General features: G+C 35.9%; 1 protein-coding gene and 2 non-coding genes across 3 annotated transcripts in view; 1 reads left to right on the top strand and 2 right to left on the bottom strand.

Moving 5' to 3' along the window:
• The window catches only part of Gas8 (Growth arrest specific protein 8), a 335,305-nt gene that overhangs the window by 134,971 nt on the left and 177,607 nt on the right, over window positions 1-22,727 (bottom strand). The window lies entirely within an intron of this gene.
• Window positions 7,766-7,839, bottom strand: TRNAT-AGU (transfer RNA threonine (anticodon AGU)). Its single transcript has one exon. It is a non-coding gene; the product is annotated as a tRNA-Thr (tRNA).
• On the top strand, window positions 14,496-14,612 carry TRNAL-CAA (transfer RNA leucine (anticodon CAA)). The gene is made up of 2 exons: window positions 14,496-14,533; window positions 14,567-14,612. It is a non-coding gene; the product is annotated as a tRNA-Leu (tRNA).

Raw genomic sequence — 22,727 nt, 5'->3', positions numbered from 1 at the left:
AACTGAGCTGAGATACTGTTTTGAACCTTTTCATGAGAGTTTGCATGTGAACTGTATTCAAATTGAGCACTATTGACTGTGCATGCTTCTAAGTTTTGCTGTTATTTTACATCAAGTCTGTGAGACTGCAGACAGTTTTCCCATTTCAAGTAGTTTTTATTGATTGTATTTGTATATGTTTTGGGGACTTAGCAGTTTTATGTTATGAGGCAGTTTGTTGTAGAATATTTTTACCTGATTGCTTTGAGATATTGAGTGTCTGCTGTTTTACTTGTAATTATTTTCCTTCTTGTGTTTTGTATTTGACTATATTTTGTCCAAGTTCGTAGTATTTAGAATAATTGTTATTGACTTGTAGATGTAGGGAGTAATAATCCTTTGCAAGATGCCCTATACTTGTCTGAACATTATTCTTAGTGTTCACTTTTGAAGCCTTAGTATTCTGGTAGTATTATTAATGTAGAGGTAAATTAGGCTGAAATATAGGCATTTTTCTGATAAATTAGACTCACTTAGTTGTTTCAGCAGGTAGAAGTTGCATGACGGTTTACTGCTGATGATGTTAATTTGCTCTTCTTATGTACTACGTATGATGTAGCTTATTTGAGTAATTGGAAATATACTACTGAAAAAAGATTGCTTGTCTATCTTATTCCTATGTTGTTGAGTTTGTCCATAAGCAAGCCATGTTTTTACTCTATCCTATGCCTTGGAAGAATCTAGATATATTGTGTTTGCAGTTTTATGTTTCTCTAAGGTTTCAGCTATGTAGTTTTTTAAACTGTGCTATGGGTGTGACTATTGATTTTTCTTTCTGGATGCCATGTTGGTTTCTGTGTATTCCTCTTGCTGCTTGAATTTGACTTAGGTTGTTTGCTTTTTCTTAGATCTTTATTTGTATATGCACAGTCAATAGTGCTCAATTTGAATACAGTTCACATGCAAACTCTCATGAAAAGGTTCAAAACAGTCTCTCAGCTTAGTTCTCATCTATACTTGGACAACAAAATCCTGCAACAAATTCTCAGAAATCCTACCTTTCCTACCCTTGCTTGAATAGCTAAAGTGCAATCTTCATACTAAAATATTGAAAAAGGCATATCTATGTACATAAAAGTGTGTACACATGTGTTTGTCTGTGTGTACTCTTAGATAAATTGATAAAAAAAGCAATATAGTTATAAATCAAAGACTATACCTAATAATATTAATTTCAAAATAAGCTGATAGAAAAAGATATAATAACTACAGTATAAGCTAGGAACATAAATTGAGAGTATTTGAAAATAAGATCCTTAGGAAAATATTTGGGCCTAAAACAGATGAGGAGGCAGATGAGTGGAGAAGATTACATAATTTAGAAGTACATAATTTGTATTCATGTCCAGATATTATTAGAATAATTAAATCAAGAAGACTTAGATGTGTAGATCATGTGATACAAATGGGAGAGGAAAAAAATATACAGGATTCTTGTTGGGAAACCTGATGGTAAAAGACCAATAGGAAGACCAAAACAAAATATAGGGATGATGTAGAGATGGACCTAAAGGAAATTGGTAGGGATGGAAAGGAGTATATAGATCTTGCTTAGGACAGGAACAGATGAGAGGCATGTGTTGCTGCAGCCATGAACCTTCGGGTTTAAGAAGGCTAGAGAGTTAGTTAGTTATACATTAAATAAGCATAATATTTGAATTGTAAGTAGTGAATATAACAAATGTACAAAGCATTGTGCGAAAACTATGTCAACTTTCCATTATAAGCAGAAAATTAAACCAGTTTGCCTTAGAAATACATTTTAAGAATAGCACAAAATAGCATGCATAATAGAAAATTAAGAAAACTTTCTGATGCATAAAAGTACTGACTAGTGCTGAATGAATCAATTACTGTAAAATATTATTCTCTGATTCAAGTGATTTAACTGTAAACATTATCTTTTGAGTGTAAAATATAATTGTTAGTTGCACTGAAAAATACAAATATTAACATTATACGCCTTCATACACTCTAAATAACATAACTTTGATATATAAATTAGTAACAATTTGTTAAAAATTAAGTTAAACTGTACAATTGTTTTCTTAAATAAATATAAAGTAGTAAAAATACTAAACAATTAATTCCTTCTTTTGCTATTTAAAGGATGTCAAACAGTGTAAACCAGTTGTTAGTGGCTAAATAACATAAAATTTGAAGGCAGCAACAATATTTTTTTAAAATACTGTTTTTTTTACCTAACTTTGTGAATTAAATACTAGTACATTTTGTCAAATTATAAATAAAATATACCTATTTCTTTGGTATTAGTACTATAGCGAAGGAAAATGTTACTAAAACTTGGCTAGTACAATAAATCTGAGAGTTTTAGCTTTATTTGTCCGTAACTGGATATAATTGTAACTTGTTAATCTCGCCAAACACAATCTTTACCTCAATTTTGGATTTTGGAAGCTAGCTGAACTTTAGCGTTTCGAATTACATACAGTGAAGGCCTCTATAGTGGAAAAATACACCCAGTCTGTAAAAATTTGGAAATGTTGTCTCCTTCTCTGTCGAACCAGATCAAAAGTGTTCTCAAATGTTTCAATATATTTCTTAACATAACTAACTTTTCAAGAAAAAAATACCTTGTGCCCAGATAGCTTAGTTGGTATAGCATTAGGCTTTTAACCTATCTGTCCAGGGTTCGAGTCCCTGTCTGGGCGATTACGATTTTTAAATTTTGTCATCGGATCTTTAGCAGAATGGATATAAAATATGTTTACAGTCTAACAGATTATTATTTATCTAAAATTTTGCAAATAAGCTTTTAAGTTTCTCAAATATCAGCATCTTTAGCTAACAGTACAGCATAACCAGTATTATTATAATAGAAAAGTTCTGGTGGTAGAACCTACACCTACTGTAATATCTCTGTGGTATTAACTTACATGCAGCCCATAACTCTTGGGAGTGTTTCTCCTCCGTTACATTTCCTCGCCATTTACCCTTAGCGTCCAGATTAGCCTCAGAAGCAAAAAAAGCGAAATCTTATATTTGTTCTTTTTATATCTCTGAAACCACCTATACGATAGACCTACATTTAATGAATTTTGCAGTCTTCCTGTTTGATCTGTTAAATAATCCAGTCAATAAAAATATACTTGCATAGAAAACTCTGTTTTTCTGATACTTTAATCTGGTAATCTGCTTTTGCGTGCTTCCTCAGAAATATAGTTCTTGCTACATTTACATAAATCGAAGTCTAGTTAGAGTTGGCCTGTAAGTGCTTCTGGCACATGTAGTTACTTGAAAAAGCAAATATTGGGTGTATAAAAAGATAGCATTCTTTTGAAACAATGAAAAATCAACCTCATTTCCTCGTAGCATTAGCTGTAAATGCTTCTTGCAGATTAACAAAGCTCTGGCGTGTGGGCCTACATCACCTACAATCCTTTGTAAAGTTCGTGTTGTCCTATAAATTGTCGTTATACACATACTAAGTCCCTAGTTACAGCCTAAGCTTTTAGCTTCAATCAGAGGATTTTAGTCCTCATAGACATATAGTGATTGTAGCCTCGTATAATAAACCAAATGGAAATAACCCAAATGTTGATGCACCCAAAAAACCCAGTAATATTTCTAAAATACCTTGAAAAAGGCTATAAGGCTAAATTATTCTTCTAGCATAGAAAAAAATTTAGCAAGTGGACCTATGGTCCATATAGTCAGTCGTCTGTGAACTTCGTCTTGTCCTGTGAATTGTCAATATATTGATAAATGGTTATATTTTTTTTAAATAAAAGAAACAATGTTCGTAAGCGTCCAGTTATGGACCCATCGGGAAAGGGATTTCAGTCTTTATAGACACACAATAATTTTCGTTACACTAAAAATTTGGCTTCGTATAAAAGCAAATAGTTGAAATGATAAACATTTCGTGTACTTTATCCAGTAAGCCTTAGCTAGAAATACAATAACAGCGTTACAGACATAAAAATTAAGCAAGCTTTGATATTCTAGTGGCACATAATAAATATAAAATATCCTTTAAAATACTCTGACAAATAGTTGTGGGTTATCTGAAATCAAAATTTTCAAGCCCTCTCTCCTGCATAAATAGGCTCTAGAATTCACTAAGCCTCAAAATAATATTGGGTACATAAAATAAAAAGCAGATGGAGAGTGATGCTGATCGCATCATCTCCAAACAGCAAAAACAAAAGTATATGGATGGAGCCCTACCTGATATATTTTGGAAACTTTACCTAGTATAAAAGTAACAAAATACTCAGCAAACTCTAAAATAAACAAACTTTCCTACGTAGCAGGCGTAACCGGACCTAAATAAATACATATAGAAATACAGAACCAAAAATAGCATAGTGGAAATCAGTAAACCCTAATAATAATAATAATAATAATAATATATTCTGTGGCTTACATTTTAGCTAAAAGTACTTTTTTTAGTGTTTTTGAAAAAATTTAAATAAATACTAAACTCTAAGTTAAAAATTTGTAAATGTATATATAATACAAAACAAAATAAATGAAAATTAATACGTACCCTGCAAAAAATCAGTAAAAAAGTTGAAAACATCTCTTTGTGCATCCAAAATATAATAAGAAATCCCTCCTGACTAGATTAAATTGTGTTATTTGAGTAATATTAAGCCTAAACTTGTAAAATAAAAGGGTAGAACTTGTCAAAACACACTTCATGTGTACAAAATATAATTCAAAACACATTTAAATTGTGTTATTTGAGTAAACTTGGAGAATAATCCTGTAAACTTGGAAAAATATCTCTATCTCTCTCTCTCTCTCTCTGTGTGTGTGTGTGTGTGTGTGTGTGTCCAAAATGTAATAAAAGACACGATCAAATCGTGCTATTTGAGTAAATATTAGGCTAAACTTGAGAAATAAACAAATAAAAGTTGAGAACACACACTTTGTGTGCCGAAAATGTAACTAAAAGTCTTTCCTGAATACTGTAAATAGTGTTATTTAGGTCAAAAATAGGTATAAACTTGTAAAATAAACAGATAGAAATTGAGATCAGACACTCTGTGTCGAAAATGCGACTAAAAGTCTTTCCTGAACAGATTGAATTGTGTTATTTTGGTAATAATAAGCCTAAACTTGTGAAATAAACAGATAGAAATTGAGATACACACTCTGTGTGTCGAAAATATAACTAAAAGTCTTTCCTGAACAGATTGAATTGTGTTATTTTGGTAATAATAAGCCTAAACTTGTGAAATAAACAGATAGAAGTTGAGAACACACACTTTGTGTGTCGAAAATGTAACTAAAAGTCTTTCCTGAACAGATAGAATTGTGTTATTTGAGTAAAAAATAGGCATAAACTTGTAAATAATAAGTTAAAAATTGAAAAATCTCTTTGTAAATACAAAATTTAATAAAAAATGTTGCCTGAATAGTACAAATAGTGTTATTTTGGTAAAAATTAACATAAAGTTGTAAAATAATAAGTTAAAATTTGAAAAAATGTCTTTGTGAGTCCAAAATTTAATAAAAAATGTTGCCTGATTAGTACAAATAGTGTTATTTTGGTAAAAAATTAATATAAAGTTGTAAAATAATAAGTTAAACGTAGAAAAAAATGTCTTTGTGAGTCCAAAATTTAATAAAAAATGTTGCTTGAATAGTACAAATAGTGTTATTTTGGTAAAAAATTAACTTAAAGTTGTAAAATAATAAGTTAAAAGTTGAAAAAATGTCTTTGTGAGTCCAAAATTTAATAAAAAATGTTGCTGATTAGTACAAATAGTGTTATTTTGGTAAAAAATTAATATAAAGTTGTAAAATAATAAGTTAAACGTTGAAAAAAATGTCTTTGTGAGTCCAAAATTTAATAAAAGTGTTGCCTGAATAGTACAAATAGTGTTATTTTGGTAAAAATAAGGATAAGCTGTGAAAATGTTTGACATAAAGTCAAAGTTTGGTAAAAAATAAACTCAAAATTAAGTTAAATAGCACACAGTAACATACATTTACTACCTAAATCAATAATCAAAGGGTCCTAGGTTCGTTACCCCGTGATAAAAGCAAATGGTGAAAACTGTAGGCCCCGTCTCTAATAGCTCTCCCTTCTTCATAGTACAGATAAAAAAAACCTGCTCTAAAGCGTCCTGTGCCTTGGAGGCAAACCTGAGCGGAATATTAATTGGCGGCGGAAACCGCATAGCTTCAGAGATTTGACCCTTGCTGCGCATTCTCAGACATCCTTTGTTGTCTGATTGAATCCCTCCCCTGCCCTACAGTATTGCATAGCTTTCCCCTGTTCTTGCGTACTGGTTAACCTTGAAAAAACCGGTTCTGAAAATCTACCGACGCGTTCTCTGATTGGTCAATCAGATTCTTCCTTTGTTCTGACGTTCTGACGTCATTTGACCTTGAACGCAGACTCCCCAAATTCCTTTCTCGTCTACCTGCGCGGAGTTCAGATTCTGAGACAGTATTCTGTCTGTCGTCTGAGACCATCGTGTTTCATACCATAATAACATACATTATTGCATAGTACTAATTAATAACGTTACATATCGCGGGTTCGAGTACCGGGACCGTCTTCTTTCGTACCATTACCACCTTTCATAGCGGTTCATAAACCATAGAAAACTTATTTTCAATACTATAAACATTAATTATTATAGTTTCATACATTACATACTTTGCAGTAATGAATATAAAAACATATGCATAGCATTTAGTACCTCTAATTACCTTTTATATACATATTTTTCATAAAATAAATAAATATATATTCATAAAAAGTTATAAACATGCAAATACATAAATGTAAAGTATTCTAAGTACATGCAAATGAATTCTAAGTACATGCGAATTAATTAAAACCCGTGCAAATTAGTTCTAAGTACGTGCAAATGAATTGCGAATATTAAATAGCGATTGAGCTTATCTCATTCAACTTCTACTGAGGAGTCAGGTTTTCGGTGTTTCAGAATCGCGAAATAACACGAATTTTTGCAATTTTTCAGAATAATACCGAATTTTCCACTTTAACGCGAGAAACGAAGCGAAATATGAAATATAAACTGGGAATATCGTATTTTCTGTTCAAAAAGAACCATCTAAATAGCTATTAGAACTGCCAGTTCTAGTCTGGCTGGTGAAAGTTCTATTCAAAACAGATTGTCAAGATTCATTTATTGCAGTTTGGTGCAGACATGACTGACAGTGTTTAACCTCGTTCTGAAAGGGAATTCGCTGAGGGTATCTTCCCAGAAGGGAAGTTTCGTAGGAACGGGAAAATTTTCAGGGAGAAGCATCTGCTGTGTTACAGGGGAGGTGGTTAGGGGACGTGTCTGTGTGTGTACACAAAACGGTATTTTGAGGTCGCAGAGGGATTTTTTGTCATTTTATAGGTAAATGTGATGTGTATAACTGTGTTCAAAGATTTGGGTGATATCATTCAATAAACTTTTCATATTTAGTGGTTGATGAGTTGAAATAGTTTTCCAAATGGAAGAAATTTGGCCATTTCCAACAAAGATAAGTCATAAATGTATTCTTTTTGTTATTAAAACAAAACCTTGTCTCAATTTTCCAGAACTAAAACAATGTGAAAATTTTAAGCATAGAAGGAACAGTAAAAATGCATGTAAAATTAAATTAATATCACCGAATTGCAGTAAAAAAATAACATGGGAATCTAGTGAAAAATAAAACGAAAACTTCACCTTCCTAATTACAGGCAATAAGGAAACTTTATAAAAACCAGTGTGAAAAACGAGCAAGGCACCGGAGGGATTCGAACCCTCGATCTCCTGTTTACTAGACAGGCGCTTTAACCAACTAAGCCACGGCGCCACGGTATCCCGTCTTATCGGCTGCTGCATAACATCTGCCTACCGTAAAATTATGTACATAATTGACTCTGTTTAAAGTACTTACAGATTAATAGAACGGTTGAATGGATACCCGAATGATGGCACTTTTACCCATTCGAGTGTCCACTTGGTGACGTTCATTTGGAAACGGTCGAATCCTTTCCTGGTCCACGGCAGGCATTTGAAAGTAAAAGTGTCGAATCAAGCTTCTTGCTCAGATCCGAAGGGGACACGGGGAGCTAAGAGCCCTCATCTAACTTCTATATCACTGGCGTAGGCAGAGGGGGCTACAGTCCGTGGGCTCCGATCAGTGATGTGCGTCTACGCGTAAACAACGATAGTCTACATTTTTATACACGTAGATTACGAAATCTATGTAAACAACATGGCGAAAGGTGATAACTTAGCAAAGGGCGCCGTGGAAGTCAAACAAAATTATACTGCGTATCAGTTGCTGATGTGTGAGGAGATTTCTTCATACTATTTCTTCCAAATTCGAACAATTGCTCACCCAAGAAGAAACCTAATATAGGAAATATTCTAGTGTTTTATGGGGAAAAGACCACTCTTGCCTCACGACTGCCATCTGTTGTTGTTTTTTGCATATTATTTATCGTCTTCCATGGTTGATAATAGAAAAGAAGAGAAATTTTGTTGTAAATAGGATTCTTTTCATTTCGTTAGGAACCAATATAGTTGAAAATGTCACTTTCCTTTCATGAAACCCTTGAAAATTAATTTTAATGCACTTTAGATTGTCTACGTAGTCTATGTAAACTACAACCCAATGTAATCTACGCGTAGATTACGTGTAGACAACGCATGTAGACGTAAACTTATATACTACGGCACATCACTGCCTCCAATTACCATTTTTGTCTTTGAGTACAATTTTGATAGACTGAAAACCTCCAAATATCCCGGCACTCCCGAAACGAACCTTTATACTATCCATCTTTACAATTCCAGCCCATCCTGAAAAAAAAACCTGTACGCCATATACACTAGACCCAATTCTTGTAGTGGCGTGCCCATGGGGCAGTTAATGGGGGTCATAAGCCTCATTTTAGGCCCAGTATTCCTTAAACAAAATAGAACATAAAAGACGGGAAAGGATGACATAATTAGGGCTGACTACCAAAAAAACATTATACGTAATCCCCCCTTTCGAAAATCCTGGGTACGACAATGAACTCTTCGTTTAGATAGATTCAGTGGGATCCGAGGGGAATTATACGGCTGTCTGATAATCACCATGGGCCTCCCCGATGGCACAGTGGTAACGTCGTCGCATTGTATTCGATACCCTGTGGAGGCACATAGTGGTTCGGATCTCAATTTAAAACTGTAGGTCCAGTCCCGATTAGCCTTACTGTGCATAATGTGGACTTAAAACACCAAATCAATCAATCATAATCACCATGTTAAACCACAGGAGCATCACCCAGCTAACTCCAAAGCTCGACCAAACATCCCCCAGCTAACTCCAAAGCTCGACCAAACATCCCCCAGCTAACATTTTAACATTTTCCAATTCCATAGGCGTATGGAATAATAACCCTCCAATAATAAATTTTCAGATTTTTAAAAATTTACAAATTAGGGGACCTGAGGTGCAATGTACGGGTAATAAAGAGTAGTATTTGTGATTTTTCAAAAATCACAGTTATTATTTAGAAAAACATCAGGGATGCTATTTATTATGGGATGGAAAACTTTTCGAATCTCTTCCCCCCCAAAGTTAAGCCCCAAGTCTGATTCCGTTCCCTCAAAATGTACGTATCAAATAAATGTGGAGGATATTACTCAGTTGAGTCAGGGGTCTCGGATTCGAATCCAGGCCTGGGCATGCGTGTTCCATCCTCATCGTCGCGTTTAGTCAAAAGGAGCAGAAAAGCGACGCTAAATAACAAAAATTAAACTTTAATAAAGGATAATAATAATCCTTTGCGCAACAGCCTTGAAGGGCCTTGGCTTACCTACCGACTCCCGGTCTCCCTCTCACGCTTTCCTTCGTCACCTCTAAGAACATGATAATCAAATTATCAATCAAAAGTTACATAGCTATACATGGACGTCCGCAGGATTTTTTCCAGGGAGGGGCAAGGAAGGTATTTTTTTCCAGGGGGGGGCAAACAAGACACATTTTCCCCCAAAATAGTGTTGTTCCATAGAAAAACATTGCTTAAATTTGAATTTATGGTGTTCATGCAATAATTAACACATATTATTGTGGCTAAAATGAAATTATATGTGTGAAATACATATTTTTTGGTTAACTTTCATTTTCCAGGGGGGGCCACGCCCCCCCTTGCCCCCCCTTCCGGACGCGCATGTAGCTATAGTAGGCTATTATGTTGTATCAATATGTAATCAAAACATAGTAAGAGATTTTTTCAGCTAATAAAGTTCGATGTACCTGATATATAGTCTATGTGTTTTCAGAGCTAAGTTTAGTTTAGTTTATTTGCGTCCAAGGACTACCGGTGTGTACAAATTACAGTACATGGTAATCAGGCCCGTAGCCAGGATTTCTTACTAGGGGGGGGCAAAGTCAATCCTAGAGGGGGCAAATTTTTAATATATTGTGTTGCATTGGCAGATATAGCAGGATACAGAGGGGCGCTTGCCCCCCTCCTCCAAAAGTGATAAGTAACAGCATAGACTAGTTAGGTTAGGTTAGGTTCTAACTATTCTATGGTAACAGGAAAGGGATGATATCTTGAAAATCCAACGAACAAAAAAAGTTCGAGCAACATCAAATAACAATATTTCGATAATGACCTTTCGGACTAACAAAGAATACAAAGATGAAGATTAACATATATAGGCTAATTGGGATTTTATCTACTTTATATTTATATGTCAATAATGTTAATAGACGATTAATATGTAACTTTGGGCTTCTCTGCAGAACTGATTAAGGAAATCCTTTATAAATTGTGCTTCATAATGTACTCTAATTTCCAGTTTACAATATTTTTACACACAAAGGAATCTAACGAGAATCCAACACCACCATTATGTTGTATTATGCAAGAAAAATCGAATTAATTAAATAATAATGGTTACATGTTATCTACACTTTGATGAATTGTGTAAAAATTTGTATAATTTTTTGTAGGCCTACTTGCTAAAACATGGCTCCTATTTGCTTCAAAGGGGAGAGACTTGCATCACTACAGACAATGTTTGCCTACTGGTTACGTTAACCATTTTGCAAATTATTGTGTCATTGAAATACATGTGTTTGACACCCAACAAACAAATAAGAATCCTTTGATTGATCAATGACTTCTTGGATTACAGTGTCATCATTCATATTTCATATCAAGTTTTATAGAGGGAAATGTTGTATCCTCTTTACGTTATGAAAAAATACCTTCCTTAATGACTATGGTACGAAACCAAATGATCTAAGGGGCCTCCTTCGCCTTACCCCATTTCCGAAAAAGCGAGGTCTCTGGGCCACTTATCGCCACCACGTTTTGAGCAGAAGCGTACAAACCCAAAATATCAGGGTTTTTTATGCTGATACTGATTTCTGACCGTCACAGAATGGCTTAAGGTATATGAACAAAATTAGGAGAATCCACTCCATAGCAGAAGAGTTGACATAATTATTTGTCAAAAAAATTAGGTTGTGCATGAGGTACTTTAACAGACAACGTCTGCTACAGACACAATGTAATATTATAAATATAAGAAAATAAATAGAAAATAATTTGAGAGATTTTCAATCGTATTTATTTCACTGCAGCTTTTTTATACTTGTCATTTTCTTGAACCTATATTCATAGGGGGCCGCCTGATAACATCGAAAATTTTCACAGTGGGTACAGGACATCAAGGAAGGCAACTTTTATCAATGACTATTTGCTCGTCTAATTCTTCTTTCGATGTTACAAGCAATCGAAATATGGCATCTTATAACCTTAATGTATGCAATCCCATTGTAAGCTTCGCAGTTGCAAATGTAATTTATTTTTACTGCCGTTTAAAATTCTTGAGAGCAATATATATAACATGCTATGGAAACGATATCATGCAAACAGTCAGGGTTAAAACTTAACTTTCCCTTTATAAAATGGATATCATGACACACACCTATGTTGCTTATCATATTTAATGCGTTTGCATAGAGAAATGATTCATAAGATTTGAAATTCACATTTATATTTCATAAGATGCTTAGTGTAACCCGTCTCACACTACAAATTTTATCGCTTTTTAACCGAAATAATAAATGTGAAACACTATCACATTTTCATCGTGTTTGATAATAATTTGAGCCAGTAAGCTGTCCTACATCTTTCACTAGCCGACCTCCATGGTGGGATGGTTACATAACACACTACGAAGCCAGGGGATCCAGGTTAGAGCCTGGGCATGTATGTTCTTTGTGAGCAGAGGCGAAACCACAAATCTTTATATGGAGAGGGGTCAAGTACCAGGACAAACATGCCAATTATAATAATAATAATATAGTGGTGGTAGTGGTAGTAACAATAGTAGCATTAAAATGACGTTATTATTGTCGTAAATTATGCAAAAGGGGGTACAAGTCGATGCTAAAGCATTTGTGTTTGAACAAATAATTTGAAATATTAACTAATAATGGAAAACAAGCGTACAAACTGTATTTTTGAAAGACAGAATATGCATGACGAACATTATTCTTTTTGCCCATATGACACGTATAACTTTCATGTACAACATATTTTTTACACATATGCAACATGGAGCGACATAAAATAAGAAAATACATATGCAACATGTTAACTCTAAATTGTGTATGTATTCAAAGTTTCTTTAATATATATATATTTTATTTAAATACATTACATGATCAATTCATCCGCCAAATTGTCTCTCAAATGTGCGACAACAATCTGAAGTATATATCTGGCCTTAATTCTCTCTCAGGTAATTTAGAATGTATTACAGAAAATAATCATATTGGGATCGAAGCAAGCAGGAAAATCTTTAGATCCAAATATTTGCAAACTGAAAACAATATTGATTTAATTGGGCGCAAATAATTTCACTGGGTGCCATGGGAATCTCTTTAACATTTTTTTTTCATTTAGATCGTTTTGGTCCAGGGTTAACTCCCGCTGACCCCTAGCGGCGGCTCTGCACTACGGACTATAAGAATAGTAGATATTATGCTTGCGAGCGAAGCGAGCAAGAAAATTTTACGAAATGTACTTTTATTTGTATAAAATTTGAAATCGGGGGGGGGGGGCAATTGCCACTCTGTGCCCCCTGTAAGTGCCCTTTTTCTGGAAGAAAAATGCAAGAAACACTTGAAAACTTATTCCATCTTGTGTATCCATTTGTCCTGTTATTCTTAGATTCTGCTAGTCATGTTTCTTTACTTCAATGTTTGCCCCCCTAGATTGGACTTCCCTCCAAGATTTGGGGGGGGGGGGACGACGACAATGCCCCTGCCCCCTTGTGGTTGCAGCACTGTTTGTGAGTGTCTCTTCATCAATTTCACGTCATCACTCATCTCCACGATTAGCTGGATGTGGAAAAAAAGCAATGCTAAGTAACAAAAATCAAATATCCACTCCCTCTCTGTCGCTATTATCAAAAGATAGACTTGGGAAACAAAAAGAATATGAAATTATGCAGTTCAAACTTCATAGCAACACATTCGAGAAAAAAAAACATCCAAATACATTAGACACTTTTAATACAAGACTACTCAAAGTGTCACAACTGTTCTAGATACTGAAAATTGCGAAATCATTTTCCGAAATCTGAATCTGGAAGGGAATCCCCCCAATTCTGATACGACATTATACGGAATCCGACACACCTTCGTGTTGCTAGAGTAATACAGGATATAATTGTAAAGATTAGTGAGAATTCCAGGTAGGAATGTGTTCTTTATTTTTCACAGGGGGGGCAAAGCATGCTCTCAGGGGGGGCAGTTGCCCCCCCTGCCCCCCTCTAGCTACGGGCCTGATGGTAATATAGGACATGTCAATACTTACATTACAATACAATACTACATTAATAGATTTTACAAATACAAAATATGTAGCCAAAAATTGTAAAAAATTGGGTCTTACTCTGGTATTATCTAATTTCAATTACAAGTTTTCACATGTTCTTAGATCCTCATTACAGAAAAAAAAAAAACATTCCCCACCCGCAAATGGGAAGAAGTCTGTATTTACGCTTTGCTTAGCTTTGACCCCCCCCCCCCCCCAAATGTCGAAAGAATTGGCGCCTATGCCAAACACGATTTCCTGCTTTGTAGACAGTCAGCACGTCCCGTACCGCAACAGTCTTCACTTCAAGCAACAAAGCTAAAATAGAATGTTTACGGAAAGATGGTAAAGCAAGCAAGCAACTCTTATCTCTTCACAGCTAATATGTTCGTTGCAGCAAAGCGAGTTCACTAACCTTTCCTGTGCGCGTAATGTGCAATAAATTGAAGCAACAATGTGGGCCTTGCCTTGCCTGCAGCGAGGCAGAATTCGAATCCTCCGTGTTTACTTATACGTTTATTGTTGTGTATGCTTTTATTTACTCACTTCCCTCTTTGTAGACTCCGTTTGCAAAGCAGTGACGCAACAGTTGCTACGAGCAGTGCAGCTGTTGAAGGTTTCATTCACAGTTGTCAGGATGGCCGAGTGGTCTAAGGCGCCAGACTCAAGCGGAAGCTTCGCTATTCAACAGCGGCTGAGGAATTCTGGTCCTCGTATGAGGGCGTGGGTTCGAATCCCACTTCTGACAAAACTTTTTTTTTCTTTTCAAAACATTGTTGGGAATAGTTTAAAAATGTAAAGGTAGAATAACCGTTTTATAAACCAACCTCTCGTTTTAAAAAGACGAATCAAAGCAGTCAAATAGAAAATTATTTGAGCGTAGCAATGAAGTGAATTTAGTTGTTTCACGAGTTGTTCGAGAGTTGGCTTATGTTGCCTGTTTATCATCAGAGTTTCATAGTTTCAAGGCATTTTTTCTTGCAACTGTACTGCATATCTGCATCTACAAATTTACTGAAAGAAAAGATGATGATGCCACTGTCCGCATAACCCTGGCGTACTCGGGGGGGGGGGGGAGCTGATGGGACTGGAGAACAGTCCGAAATTTTGAGAAAATAAAAAAATTCAAATGAAAGCAGTTAGGAACTAGAGGGAAAACCAAAATGTTAAATGCAAACCCTCCCAAATTCACCTTCGATTGCCATTTTTGTATTGGAACTACGTTTGAAACGAAGATGAAAATGGCAATTACCCATCTACCCCTCTAAAAAGCAGCTGTATCAACCTTAACAATTCTAGCATAATTCGAAAAAAAATCCTGTATACACACACACACCCAGAGGAAGATAAGAGAGGAAGAAAGAGATTGACTGAATGAAAAATAAACAAATAAAAAGTGATAGAGAAACAGGAAGAAAAGAGAAGCAAAGTAGATAAGAGGAAGGAAGAGATGGAACTGTATAGGTAGATAGAGAAACAGAGGAACAATGATACAACACAGAAGTAAAAAGCGAAAGGTAGAAATAGGAAAAGACATGAAGAAAGAGAGAGACAAGTGGAAAAATAGAGGAAGAAACAGGAAAACGCAAATAAAGAAAGATACAAGTAAAGAACATAGAAGCAAAAGAAAGAGAGAAATAGACCAAAAAGAGGGAAGAGAAATAGAGTAAGAAGGTTGGAAAAGAAAGAGAGAGGGAAGAGAAATAGAGTAAGAAAGATGGAAAAGAAAGAGAGAGGGAGAGAAGTAGAGTAAGAAACAAGGAAAATAAAGGGAAGGAGAAATAAACTAAGAAACAGGGAAAAGAGAGATAGAAATACGGAAAAGAAAGAGAAATAGAGTAAGAAACAGGGAAAATAAAGAGAAAGAGAGAGATAGAGTAAGAAACAGGGAAAATAAAGAGAGAGAAATAGAGTAAGAAACAGGGAAAGAGAGATAGAAATACGGAAAAGAAAGAGAAATAGAGTAAGAAAGTGGGAAAAGAAAGAGGGAAATAGAGTAAGAAAGATCGAAGAGAGAAACAGATGACAAAAGAGAAAGAAAATGATATTTAGATAGTGAAAGAGAGTAAGAAAACAGAAGGAATCAGGAAGATAAACAAATATAACAGATAAACAAAGAAAGAAAGGATGAGATATGGAAAAAGAGAGAAAAAGAAAAATGAACAGGAAGAAGAAACAGAAAAAGGGATTGAATATAACAGAGCATTTCTCTTAGCAGCCATTGCCCGAAATTCTCTAGCAACTTCACTGCCCCTAAGTAGCATCAAATATAATGTAGACAATATCTATTGAAAAATAGTGGCGATCGCATTAACACCATCCAATTAACACCTTAATGAAACCGAACAGAAGACAAATTAAGTCACTTGCAACAAAAGAAGGCCACGTTGCATTACCCCTTGTCGCTATGTTTTGCAATCGTTTCTGTGAACTTCTTACATCCAGTTTACCGGTCTGGTAGCAAGCCAAATCAGAAACCGGTTTTGAATTCTTGCGAAAACATTTAAAGAACTACTAAGAGAGAAAAAAAAGATAGAGCCGTTGGTGATTCACACCCGACGACGGCCAATCGTACCAGCGTCAAGTGTCTTCAGAAAACTGGTATTTTTTTATTAGCATCAGAACTACTTTTATCTCTAACTGTAGTTTCTGTAAATGGTTGACATGCTTATCACTGGTCGCCATTTGCGTTTATGTACTGCGTTTGTATCATATGGGAAGTGGCGTATGATGAGTCCAAAACATGGACTAACTCACTACGACACGTGGTCCTAGGCACGTCAAAATTATTGAGGGGCTCTGATGACTGAAATAATGAATGACTCACTCTCTCCTTTTTTTAAGTTTTTGATCTCAGTGTTCGGAATCACGTAAAAGCCCATTAATTCCTCAAAAATATCAAAATTTTTATTCACAGTTCTAATGCAGAATATTAATATTGTCCACGAATGGATATTTCACAAGTTTCGTCAACCATAATAGCAAAATATTCCCGACTTTTAATATCTGCTTCCACGGAGCGCAAAACAGATCTCCCTAATATATCAATGCTCTCGTTCTGAATGTCATGTTAGAGCCATTTGTAGCCCAAAAGTCTCATCCACTACCCTAGTTCATGCACATCGTCTTTTGAAACTCTTTTTAGCAAAAATTTTAACAATACTCATAATTACATACTTAGTATATAGTAATAAGTCATGTGTTTTGCTGTCTCTGGTCATAGCCCCCCCCCCCCCCAAAGTTGATGGTTTAGCGGTCTCAGCTCCCCAAATTGATGATCTGGAACATTTCAAATGTGTATTTAAAGTTACGTTCATGTGGCACAATTCTGAGTAAACTTTACAAGAGAAGAAAAATAATACATTAGATCCTCTAAAGCAAAATTATTTGGGGGCTCTGACCCCACATCCTTAACATTGGGGGGGGGGGATCGAGCCCCCCAAGCCCCACGGAGTCGTCGCCTATGGTCCTAGGCTATGGTGGAAAAGAGAAGACTAGACTCGCACAAACCCCCGGTGTAAGTGGTTAAACACGCCCATTTTGCTAGCTCTTGACTTCTTCAAGGAAGCCATGTTGCCATCCCAACGATAGCCAGTTTGCAAACTTCTAAAAATTATGTTGCCAACTCCTAAGAATTCAGGTTGCCAACTTCAGAAGAGCCATTATTTTCCTATTGAAATAAGTAAATTTATTCATAGTTTCTAATCGATTTTTCTTCTGTACTTTAATCTCTAGGCTTCAGGCATTGCAGGTAGCGTACCTAGCTAGTCTAGAATATACGCTCCTATATGGCAGGCCTTCAACATTCAGCAACCCACTACTTTTGGCTAATCGCCACGATGAGGATGAGTGATGCTATGATGAAATTGATGAAGGGAACGATGTACTAAACACTCCACCACGGACTATTGCTTAATGTTAATTATTATATGTATTTCTAAAATGGTTACTTATTATTATTAATCAGTTTGCAATTTATCAATAGTATATTTTATTTTAAACAATATCATTATATTATCAATGGGCACCTATTAGCAACATTATTATTTCTTCATTATGTTTATTGTAGGAGTGTATTCATATTTATTTCAACTTTTGAATATCTATCAAAATATATCTGAATAGTTTTTCCATAACAAATTCTGAAACATGTTTAGGTTATGAAGAAAATCCCATTTATTGAAACTAAAAAAATTGCAAATAAATCATAAATATTTTTTTCAAAATTCTTCCAGATATAATGAAATGATTCATAGCTGATTTGATTATGCAATTAATGCAAATTTTTACTAAACCAATTGGAGGGGTTTTGATCCGTTAAATCCCCCCTTATGTATATTCATAGTTTGTATCTTTGCTTTTCGCTAATCGCGACGCTGGGGATGATTAGATGAAATGGAAGAAACCCACTCACAAAGAATACGAACGCCCTGACCGGGATTCGAAGTCGGTAATTTTAATTGGCGAGATCGAAAGTGGTATTCTCTACTATGACAGAGAATAAAACAGACTTTTTGTTACCCCTATCCTCATATACCCTAGTGTATGAACTAGAGTCCGCGTCAAATCTCTTGCATATGGCGATAGCCAATAGCAGCGCACTGCAGCGGTGCCATGTCGAAATCTCACACGGAAAAGAGACAGCGTGGTTGAGAGAAACGCCCTGCCAAGGAGAGCACGGCAACGCCGCACGTCTGTGATTCGCTGGTACTGTTCAGCCGTTCAAGGTCATATGCAGGAGATTTGACGCGCACTCTAGTCAGGACACTAGTTAGGGTTCCCTGAAAACATGCTGAAATTCCTACAACTTACATTCTACCCAGAAAAGCAATCTTACATCTCCATTACCTGGCTTCCCTGAACGTATGTGACAATATCTCTTTATCTGCATGCAATGTAAATTAGACATGATCCATTTTCGGGAGGTCTATAAGCATACAGAAATGATTATACATGTAAATATAAAGCAACAACTAATTTTATTATTATTCTTAAGGAAACATGCAGAAAGAAGGAACTGTACTCACATATTTAAAAGCAACATCATCATTATGTATTTTTTTCCCCCTGAAATGTATGACAATTGTTTGCCCAATTTTAGAGAACGCAACGTGATAAAGTTGAGTCTCTACAGAAACTCTTTTTGAGTTAGCTATGCATACAATATAAATATAATTACTAGATATTAGAAATAACACTATTTTGAACTGTTCGATATAGGAAAGAAGAAAATCTAACATGAATGATTTTGCACAGTTGGATGCATGAGTATTAGTTTCTTCTTTATTTTATGCTCTGAGAACTTCGAGAATTCAAACAAAATGCCAAACAAATGGCTGACAGCCTCAGCATACGTAAAAATGTAATCCTTATAACCTCAATATGCTGACCAAGGCAGAAATTTATTTTATTATAAAACATAAACTAAACGTAACGTCTCAACCTTCTAGCAAGGTCTTCTTCAGACTCTGCACCAAGTACAAATGTAGAAGGTTCTTGAGCTAAACATGGCTTATGTTGCTAGAAGGTTGAAACGTTACGTTTAGTTTATGTTTTATAATAAAATAAATAGTAATATAATTAAGCCTTCTTTCCATTTTAAAAACACTAAGTTGCTGACCAAGGCAGATTTATTAAGAAATTTAGCATTTATATTTCTTAATAAATCTGCCTTGGTCAGCAACTTAGTGTTAATAAAATAAATTTCTGCCTTGGTCAGCATATTGAGTTTTTCATATGATGGAAACAAGGCTTAATGGTGTTATCCTTATAAACGTATAAGATACAAGAGAATAATTAATGAAAATAGTCGTGGACAATTTACCGAGCATTCATTACTTGTGCACCCGACTGTACTTATTGTATTTACAAATCGATATTGATTTTGGCTAACAATATAGCTTATTTTAGACTCCGACTGCCCGACGGCATGGGTTCGAGTCCGCCTGGGTTCGATCTCTGGGTTCTCGTCCTGTGTATAGGACCGGTGGCAACCCACCATCGTGAGGAAATTGGGGAGCTACGAGTGAATAGCGGAACCCGGTCTCTGAAATCTCCTATAACGGGTGGGGGTTCGACGTGCTGACCCCACGTCACACCTCTAGGTAGCATTCAAGGGCTGTCTAACCACGGATTATTATTATTAATATAGCTTAATGAAATACCAAAATGGAACATGTGAAACATATACGTTTTTAACGTGACTAAAGTGTGAAGAGTCTAGTGGAAGTGAAAAACTATATGACATGTGACGAAATGTAAATATGTTGCTCTGTACATACTATTTCGGCTGTGTAATTTTGTAATTTTCTATTTGATTTTGAGCTGTATTAGGATTTATACAGTGCTTAGCATTTACAATAAACTTTTATTGTGATTTAGTCATTAGATAGGCAGGTCCTAGACTTGTGTGCCCAACTTTAGCACCCCGCCCTACGTGCGTTAAATCCATGGACTCATCTCTAGCTCCATCTAACTCCATTAATCCCTTGAGAGCCGAGACCTGTGTGCCTCATGGCACGTACACATGGCGACAAACTGGGTTGGTATTAAGCCCTGCTCTCTGCGTGACGATATGGCGCAACCGTTTCGAGACAAACATCACGTTTATTTGTAGTCTGAAATCTGCTGAACTGCCCACAGATGGTAAGGGCTTATTTGTCCCATTGTCCTATGCTTTCCCTGTGAAAATACAACAGAAATGGAGGATAATATCACCATGTCTGCAAAGTTTGTATATTTTCTCATATTACTGTCCCACGTGGTGCCTCCAAATTTGAATTATAATCCTGGGGCTTCAAATTTGGAGATCGATGGACATCACAACTGGACGTGATCCATATTACCGATAACTCTAAATTGATGACAATTTATTCTTAGTTTTCAACGTCTAGATCCGGCGGCATCACCCATCTCAATAATCCACCGATGGCCGTACGAAATCGAAAATAAAGGATTCCCTGATAACAATATTATGTCAATTTCACGTCAACACAGTGCTATATATATATAAAATAAGAGTAACTGGGGATATAAGAGGCGGTGGGACGACGCAGCCAATATAACAATATCACGTCACGTGCAAAATGTATAATCATGGCAAAAGTTGGTCTGTTGGCCGGAATCGTATTTCACACGTGCACATTGAAATAGAAATTGGGGGCGTGATTTGTGTATGAATGCTTCCTATTGGCTAGCAGACTGCCTCATGGATCTATTACAAGATAGGACACTGACATTTATTTTTAATTAACCACAGACTACTATACCCCAGCACAAGCAGAACCATCTGGTGGGGGAAGACAACGCACTCCAATAGTAAGGAACTATCGATTAAATAATATATCGATATTTAGGCTCAATACTCGAAAATATAATATACTATCTTATTGGAAATGAAAAAGGCATTGGGTCATTTTCCTGTTTTCGTAAGATGCAAGCAAGAAACATTTTCAATTCTTACTTTAAAAATCTGTTAAATACTTGGGTAATGCCAAAACCTTAATTTTGACTATCTAAGCGAAAGCGCGGCTATTTGTTTTAAAAAGAGTACTTACAAGCCACATATTTCACATTGGAAACAATAGCACAAAATAAAGAGGAAAGACTTCAAACAAGACCGGTAGATGGCAGCATAAAGTGAAAGAAAATAAATAAATGTTTGGACGATAAGTATTGGTTTAGTGAAAGCAAAGCTATAATAGAAAAATGTAGAAAAGATGGAAGCAATATATAAAAAGTAGATAATAGATGGGAAAGGAAAATATAAGTGGTTTTAATCATTCAACAATTCAATCCTGTAGTAAACTGTTAGGTACGCCCCTACTAAAGAAAGTAAAACAAATAGACCAGTCATCCAGAAACTTCTTCATTACAAACCCCGTCTCCATTCTCTATTTCAATGTGTACATGTGAAATACGCGAGCCGGAACCAGTGATGGTATCATAGTGAGGCACGAAGGAAGGCGCCTCAGTTCACAAGCAAACGAGTGCACGAAAAAGCCAGATCTGGCTCCAAGAGAGCTAAGTTGGCAACACTGCCACGGTGGGAAGAGCTTGGGAAGAGCCCCGTGGAAACCGTTCCGCATGCCCTTAAACTATTGACAAGAACAAGCCACACGAGGATTCACGTGAATATTCTAGAAGAAATTCTAAGCAGTTGTCATTTTTAAGATTTTGGAATATGAAAGCGGTTTTTTGAAAGGAGAGGAGAATTCGAAATCAGCTGCCCTGGCGTGGGCAAAAGGTGCAGCCGAGCCATAAGGGAAAAAAGAAACATAGCTTTAAAACCTTAAATTTGAAGAGGTTCCTTGATTAGTTAATTGCGGTAGCCATTTGGGGCGACAACTTCCCAGAGGGCCTGGGGTCAGGAAACGCCCAGAGCCATCGCGTGACGAGGTACTGCTGGGCGTGCCTGTCTTGTCACGCAGACCCTCCAAAACGAGACCCCTGGACTTCGCTCTGCGGGACAAGCCGGTGAAAAACGCGATGGTCGCTGACCAAGATTTTCGCTCGTTGAACAGGAGGGTTGGACGATATCGGACATTTGATATCGCTATATATCGTCACAGACGATACGATGTTTTTTCCGTATTGTGATATCTGCGATATATCGTCTCCACGATATATATCGCCTGTGCGAAATATATCGCCAAATTATCGTGACGATATAACGGCGACACGATATATATCGCCAAAATATCGTGACGATATATCCTCTAGTTGATATCGCCTGGACAATATTTTTTCAATATTTCGATATCGCCCAACACTATTGAACAGACAGATCATTTCCTTGACGGTGTGTGCTCATTTATCGTCGAGTGAACAAGATTTCAGTTTGAAAAGCTGTTACTTGTGGAAA

Source organism: Lepisma saccharinum, chromosome 27, assembly GCF_977018435.1.
Source record: "Lepisma saccharinum chromosome 27, izLepSacc3.1, whole genome shotgun sequence".
Lineage (NCBI taxonomy): Eukaryota > Metazoa > Arthropoda > Insecta > Zygentoma > Lepismatidae > Lepisma > Lepisma saccharinum.
Note: the sequence above shows the minus strand (reverse complement) of the source record. Positions and strands in the feature narration are given on the sequence as shown.